Source organism: Malaclemys terrapin, chromosome 4 (genome assembly GCF_027887155.1).
Source record: "Malaclemys terrapin pileata isolate rMalTer1 chromosome 4, rMalTer1.hap1, whole genome shotgun sequence".
Classification (NCBI taxonomy): Eukaryota; Metazoa; Chordata; order Testudines; family Emydidae; genus Malaclemys; species Malaclemys terrapin.
Window position 1 is genome coordinate 69,730,108 of NC_071508.1, and position 8,598 is coordinate 69,738,705.

The following is an 8,598-nucleotide window of genomic DNA, read 5'->3' on the forward strand; positions in this document are numbered from 1 at the left end:
AAATGATGAACGAGAACCAAAATTCAGATCCAAATCTCTACATAAGGATGTTTGCATCAGTTTTCTGTTTTTACCCATCAGACAGCTGGATAAGAAAGTAGATGGCATTTGGGCCCATCTCTCTCAAAAATAATGTTAAGCTGTAATGATGTGAAAGGAAAAATCTTACACTATCGAGATTTACTGGAGGTGTGAACCCGTTTGAAAGTTTCCTCTTGTAACATATTTGCATGGTAAAGGAACTGCCCCCAGTTCAAAAATATACCTTGCTCAAATTCCCTTAGGATTCCATTCACTGATACCAAAATTATTTCCCCTCTCTCACTGTGACATAGAATTCCTAGGAGAAGACTTTATGGTCAAAAAATTCCTAACTCAATTTTCTGTTTTCAGCATCTTTTGAATTAATATTTAGAATTTTAATTTTAAGCAAATCTACTACTCCCTCTATGTGCAGGCCCCCCACATACCACCTGTTTATATTATTTATCCATATCTGTCAGAGCACTTGACCTTTCTCCATATTAAAGAACCTACTAAGGCAGGAAATAAAGAGCTTAAAATGACTCCTCTGGTTTGGTGGGGTGGGGGGGAGTGTGGTCCCCACCTCTCACTTCTGCTTTAAGAATTATAAAGAAGGAAAGGATTCTTTTCTGCCTGTTTTTTATATGAGGAATTCAGGTCTGGTCTAACTTGGAAGAACAGGATAATGAGAATACTGAAATGGTAACATCACAAGATGCAAGAGAGTGAAAGCTGAATGTAGGGATGTAAACAGTGTTTTTAAAAAGTAAATGTTTAAACTATTAAAATTGTATTGGTTAAATGTTTAACCATTTGGCTACGCTGCCGCCCCATGCGCCCAGGTTCCTGGCTGCTGGCCCCATGCCTGGGTACTTCACTCCCTTCCTGCCCTGCACCAGGGGTCCTGGCTGTCAGCCCTGTACCCAGGGCCCTGCTGCTGGCAGCCGGGACCCCGTAGTGTGGGGCTGGCTGCAGAGTCCTGCAGAACACCTTACCGGTAAGATTCATGCTTATCGGTTAACCGGTTAACATTTTACATCCCTAGCTGAGCAGGAAAAGCAAAGCATTTAAACTTTAAAAATAAATTTAACATTTATGCCTAACACTTTAGAGAAAGGATGTCTTTGTCAAAGATTCAACACCATCAAACTCCTATCCTTTCCTTCTGCTAGGAAAAAAGCAGAAATGACTCATATCTGTAAGGTTAAAAAAAAATCAGGTTTATATTACAAAGGGGAAAACATTAATCAAATCAATTTAAACTTTTTTGTATATGTTGTCAGAGTGGGTAGGAGTGTATCATAAACCACATGAATGGTCAATACCTATTAGGGTATTGCCTTTAAGTTCTGCCTATCCAAACTATGAAAGTTTGTATATGTTTTCTGACTTCAAGTCACTCTTGTGACTCTTGGCTGTTGTCAAAATTCAGTCAGTCAGTTTTGTGTGTTCCAGCACTTTGCTTTGTTCATTTTGCAGACTGAAGACTAGAGTTCTACTCAAAGGGAGACATTCCTGCATTCCCCTGAAGATCTGAATTTCACTTGCTGCTCAGCTGAGCTCACTGTTCCTTCCACCTGTGTAATCTATTCATAGACATGACCTGATTACCTGATTCATTCTCCTGCAACTACTAGCAAACTTCCTTTGATCTCTAGGCTGCCATCACTTTCTTTGATATGCTGCTTTCAAGCATGAGAAGTGCTTTTAGTCCCTGCACTTTTGATTTGTCGCATTCTTCCCCAAAGCATTGCATCTCACATCACCACTGAAATAGAAAAATTAATGCACTTGCTCACTGATTGTACACTCCAAGTCTCCATTTCCAAATCAGTGTTCTGCCCAGAGATTGTATCCGCTGTGAACATAAAAAGGCCCAATTCTTCTTGCCCATATGGCACAGAGCAATAACACTGAGCTGGGATAGTGAAGGAATAGTGCACAGCTCCTAAGGCTGAGAAGCACTCATACCTGCACTCCGAAGGAATTAGAAGCAGCATCCCTTGCTTCACTGAGAAAATTGCTGGACCCATCCTCTCAGAGGGAGCACTAGTCAGTACCTCTAAAGTTTATTGGGCTTTCTGTACCTATGTCAATTTTCCTATGATTGGTTATGAATACTGTGGAAAATGACATCCCATTTAAGCCATTCCTCCCTTGTGAGGCCCCTGCAACTCCAGGCTGAAATTTACATATCCCTGGCCTGGCTAATGACAAGAGTGATGATCAGCTGATTTGTTCATGTTTCTAAATTCCAAGGTAGAGCCATACCATTAATTGACCAATAATAAGAATATAAGTGCCTGGTGGTCATAAGCCTAGTAGACACCTAATCATGAACTCAGCAGTGCCTTTAATTCCCCTGCTCCATAATCTTAGAAGAAATGTTCAAACCAGATAAAATTGCTGCAGCTGCCTCTGCACTTTGCCTCACTGTCTCTTTTCAGAAACTTTAATGCAATACATCACAAACTCATTCCAGCTTCTTCCTTTAAATCCCTTCAGCCCGGTAGCTGACAGTAGTTCTGCCCTAAAATAGAGACACAGGGGGACCTTTGGTGCCTAGCTGCCACTTTAGGCACCTATGTCCAACATTTAGATGCTGCTGGCATTCACAAAACCCCAGCTCAGCTACTGCCTAACCCTGTAGACAGGGCCGGCGCTTCCACTAGGCGACCCTAAGCGGTCGCCTAGGGCGGCAGGATGTGGGGGCCGACATTTCACTGCCCTCGGCGAAATTTCAGCTTCGATTCCTCTGGGCAGGAAGAAAAGCGACCGCAGAAACGCTGCCGAGAAGCAGGGCCGCCCAGAGGGGTTTCTTCCGCTCTGGGTCTTCGGCGGAAATTCGGCAGCGGGTCCTTTACTCACTCTGGGACCTGCCGCCGAAGTGCCCCGAAGACCCGGAGCGGAAGGACCCCCGCTGCCGAGAATGCAGCTTCAGAGGAGGAGTGCTGCTGCCTAGGGCGGCAAAAACCCTGGCGCCACTCCTGCCTATAGATGCCCAAATTCCTTAAGACACCTACATTTCTGCGGTTAATGTACCCAAGGTGCCTTTATTTTGGCAGCAGGGCATAGAATCATAGAACTGGAAGGGAACTTGAGAGGTCATCTAGTCCAGTCCCCTGCACTCATGGCAGGACTAATTATCTAGACCATCCCTGACAGGTGTTTGTCTAACCTGCTCTTAAAAATCTCCAATAATTGAGATTCCACAGTCTCCCTAGGCAATTTATTCCAGTGCTTAACCACCCTGACAGTTATGAAGTTTTTCCTCATGTCCAACCTAAACCTCCCTTGCTGCAATTTAAATCCATTGCTTCTTGTCCTATCCTCAGAGGTTAAGAAAAACAATTTTTCTTCCTTCTCCTTGTAACAACCTTTTACATGCTTGAAAATTGTTATCATGTCCCCTCTCAGTCTTCTCTTTTCCAAACTAAACAAACCCAATTTTTTCAATCTTCCCTATAGATCATGTTTTCTAGACCTTTAATCATTTTTGTTGCTCTTCTCTGGACTTTCTCCAATTTGTCCACATCCTTCCTGAAATGTAGTGCCCAGAACTGGACACAATACTCCAGTTGCGGCCTAATCAGCACAGAATAGAGCAGAAGAATTACTTCTTGTGTCTTGCTTACAGTACTCCTGCTAATACATCCCAGAATGATGTTTGCTATTTTTGCAACAGCGTTACACTGTTGACTCATATTTAGCTTGTAGTCCACTATGACCCCCAGACCCCTTTCCGCAGTACTCCTTCCTAGGCAGTCATTTCCCATTTTGTATGTGTGCAATTGATTGTTCCTTCCTAAGTGGAGTACTTTGCATTTGTCCTTATTGAATTTCATCCTAGTTACTTCAGACCATTTCTCCAGTTTGTCCAGATCATTTTGAATTTTAATCCTATCCTCCAAAGCATTTGCAACCCCTCTTATCTTGGTTTCTTCCGCAAACTTTGTAAGTGTACTCTGTAAGCCATTATCTAAATCATTGATGATGATATTGAATAGAACCGGACCGAGAACTGACCCCTGTGGGACCCCACTTGTTATGCCCTTCCAGCATGATTGTGAACCACTGATAATTACTTTCTGGAGATGATTTTCCAACCAGTTTTGCATATGCATTTCCCTAGTTTGTTTATGAGAAGGGCATGCAAGACAGTATTAAAAGCTTTACTAAAGTCAAGATATACCACATCTACTGCTTCCCCCCATCCACAAGGCTTGTTACCCTGTCAAAGAAAGCTATCAGGTTGGTTTGACATGATTTGTTTTTGACAAATCCATGCTGACTGTTACTTATCACCTTATTATCTTCTAGGTGTCTGCAAATTGATTGCTTAATTATTTGCACCATTATCTTTCCGGGTACAGAAGTTAAACTGACTGGTCTGTAATTTCCTGCATTGTTCTTATTTCCCTTTTTATAGATGGGCACTATATTTGCCATTTTCCAGTCTTCTGGAATCTCTCCCATCATCCATGACTTCTCAAAGATAATTGCTGATGGCTCAGATATCTCCTCAGTCAGCTCCTTGAGTATTCTAGGATGCATTTCATCAGGCCCTAGTAACTTGAAGACATCTAATTTGTCCAAGTAATATTTAACTTGTTCTTTCCCTATTTTAGCCTCTTCTGTTCCTACCTCATTTTCCCTGGCATTCACGACATTAGACGTCCAATCACCATCAACGTTCTTGGTGAAAACTTAAGCAAAGAAGTCATTAAGCACCTCTGTCATTTCCACATTTTCTGTTATTATTTTTCCCCCATCATTGAGTAACGTGCCTACCCTGTCCTTAGTCTTCCTCTTGCTTCTAATATATTTATAGAATGTTTTCTTGTTACCCTTTATGTCTCTGGCTAGTTTGATCTCATTTTGTGCCTTGGCTTTTCTAATTTTGTCCCTACATACCTGTGTTATCTGTTTATATTCATCCTTTGTAATCTGACCTAGTTTCCACTTTTTGTAGGACTCTTTTTTGATATTTAGATCATTGAAGATCTCCTGGTTAAGCCTATCTTTCCTACGCAGTGGGATAATTTCCTCTTGTGCCCTTAATAATGTCTCTTTGAAAAACTGCCAACCATCTTCTATTGTTTTTACCCTTAGACTTGCTTCCCATGGGATCTTACCTACCAACTCCCTGAGTTTGCTAAAGTCTGCCTTCTTGAAATCCACTATCTTTATTTTGCTGTTCTCCCTCCTACCATTCCTTAGAATCATGAACTCTACCATTTCATGTTTATTTCACCCAAGCTGCCTTCCACTTTCAAATTTTCAACCAGTTCCTCTCTATTTGACAAAATCAAATCTAGAACAGCCTCTCCCATGGTAGCTGTCTCCACCTTCTGAAATAAAAAAAATTCTCAAATAAATTCCAAGAACTTATTGGATGATCTGTGCCCTGCTGTGTTATTTTCCCAACAGATGTCTCGGTAGTTGAAGTCCCCCATCACCACCAAGTCCTGTGCTTTGGATGATTTTGTTAGCTGTTTAAAAAAAGCCTCATCCACCTCTTGTTCCTGGTTAGGTGGTCTGTAGAAGACCCCTACCATGACATCACCCTTGCTTTTTACCCCTTTTATCCTTACCCAGAGACTTTCAACAAGTCTGTCTCCTATTTCCATCTCAGTCTCAGTCCAAGTGTACACATTTTTAATACATAAGGCAACACCTCCTCCCTTTTTTCCCTGCCGGTCCTTCCTGAGCAAGCTGTACCCTTCTATACCAATATTCCAGTCATGTGTATTATCCCACCAGGTCTCTGTGATGCCAACTATGCCATAGTTGTGTTTATTTACTAGCATGTGCACAGCTGCCTAATTCCTGACACTGCCCAGCTGCTCAATATGTAATTCATACTTAAACCTCAGTGGGATTCACACACTAGATGATCCACCACATCTTTTGCCTGTGGGTCCTTATCTCATAGATGTGCTCTGAACACATCTAAACCCACACAAAACAACCAGAGGAGGAAGATATGGTGCCCTACTTACAATCTTTAGCTCCAAGGTAAGAACATTTCCCCACGCTGTGAAAGATCTGTGTTCCTAGCCGAGTGTTCTGGGGTGGATGGCTCAGTCTCCTTATACATGTTCCACTATTTATAAATATTAATCATTGGAACACTGACTTGAACTTGGATTTCCCACTTCTCGGGGGGTGGGGGGCCCTGACCACTGGGCTAGACCAGTGGGTCTCAACTTTCTGAGACTACTGTCCCCTGATTTGTCTTGCGTACCCCCAAGTTTCACCTCACTTAAAAACTATTTGCTTACAAAATCAGACATAAAAATACAATAGTGGCACAGCACACTAGTACTGAAAAATTGTTTACTTTCTTATTTCTGCCATATAATGATAAAATAAATCAATTGGAATATAATCTTGGGCTAACATTTCAGTGTATAGAGCAGTATAAGCAAGACATTGTATGAAATTTTAGTTTGTACTGACTTTGTCAGTGCTTTTTCTGTAGCCTGTTGTAAAACTAGGCAAATATCTAGATGAGCTGATGGACCCCCCCGCAAGACCTCTGAGTATCCCAGGGGTACATGTACCCCTGGTTGAGAACAACTGGTCTAGACAGCCAGTCTCTTTTTCTGGTCCCATGACTATATATACAAAGTGGTATAGCCTGTAACAGTTGTAAGGGGAAGGGTTTTTCTTGAAAAGAGTCACCAGAATTAGCCGCATAACTCCAGGAGAGGAAGGTTCATGGCTGTGAATCTCAGGTGGAGCTAGGCAGTGGGGGGGATAGCTCAATGGTTTGAGCCTTGGCCTGCTAAACCCAGCATTGTGAGCTCAATCCTTGAGGGGGCCACAGAGGGATCTGGGGCAAAATCAGTACTTGGTCCTGCTAGTGAAGGCAGAGGGCTGGACTCAATGACCTTTCAGGGTCCCTTCCAGTTCTATGAGATAGGTATATCTTCTTTAGCCTCAAGCCAAAATGCCTAATGCTCCTCAGCATGGCTAGCTTAGGCAGCTCCTAGCTCAGCATGCTGATTTTTGCAAACCCCATTCTGAGACACCTCCCCAGGCACTGTACATGGAGCCTGGTTGCCTAACTCATGCATTGTAGGATTTACAAAAGCACAGAAGGTGGTTCAGTACCTACCTCTCACTGAAAGCCAAGCAGGTTAGGTGCCTAACTCCCATTATGTCCCACTAGTGCTCTACCTACCTCTTTAGGCACCTAAATACCTAAAGATGGAAATCTGGCCCTCAGGCAAAGTATTCAAAAGTGGCCATTAACTATGTATACCTCCATTTTTGGGCACGCAGCCAGACAGGCCAAAGGGCTCATAACTTGGGTTGCCAACTTTCCAATAGCAGAAAACCAAACACCCTTCCCCCGCCCCATCCCCATGGCTCAGCTACTGCCACACCCCTTCTCCAAGGGCCGATACCCCATTCACTCCATTCCCCTTCCCTCCATCACTTGCTTTCCCCCACCCTGGCTCATCGGGCTGGGCAGGGGGTGGGGGTGCAGGCTCCAGCTGGGGGTGCGGGCTCCAGGGTGGGGCCAGAAATGTGGGGTTCAGAGTGCAGGAAGGGGCTCTGTGCTAGGGCACGGGGTGGGGGTGAGGGCTCTGGCTGCGAGTGTGGGCTCTGGGGTGGGGTCGGGGATGAGGGGTTTGGGGTGTAGGAGGAGGCTCCGGGCTGGAGCCGAGAGGTTTGGAGTGTGGGGGGCTGAGGGCTCCGGCTGCAGTTCCTGGTCAATGGGAGCTGTGGAGCTGGCGTTCAAGGCGGGGGCAGCGCGCACAGCCCCCATGATTGCTCCTAGGAGCTGGAGGGACATGTCACTGCTTCCTGGGAGCCACGCAGAGCTGGGTAGGGAACCTGCCAACCCCACTGCACCGCCAACCAGACTTTTAACAGCCCAGTCAGCGGTGCTGACCAGAGCCTCCAGGGTCCCTTTTCGACCAGGTGTTCTGACTGAAAACCGGACACTTGGCAACCCTACTCATAACTTTCCAGAGTGCTGAGGACATACAGTTCCCATTTATATAATGGTAAGTGGGTCAATCAAGGCAGAGCGAGATCTAGGGCAAAATTTTCAGACGTACTGAAGAAGACTAAATCTCATTTTAAAAAGTGACTTAGGCACTCAAGTCTGCAATTATCAAAGGAATTAGGCACCCAAACCCTACTGAATTTCAATGAGATTTAGACACCTAACTCACTTGGGCTGCTTTGAAAATTCCAGGTTAGAAGCTTAACTCCCAGAGACTTTCAATAAGACATTGGCTTCTAAGTGCCCAACTCCCTTTTGAAAATGGGACTTAGCTTTTAAATCACTTCCCCATGTTCAAAAGTTTTATCCTTAATCTCTTTGTGCTTCAGTTTACTCATTTGTAAAAAGGCTACAATAATACATATCACAGGGTTGTTGCAAGGCTTAGCAAATGTTTGTAAAAGCATTTGGGGATTCTTAGACTAAAAGGAGTGCACTAGAAAATAAAAATGAGTGAAAAGAACGGATCCCTGATCTTTTAAAAAATTTTATCAGGGACTAAAGGTTGTCTAGCTACTAGATTACTGAAATTCCATTTGGCTTAATGCTGT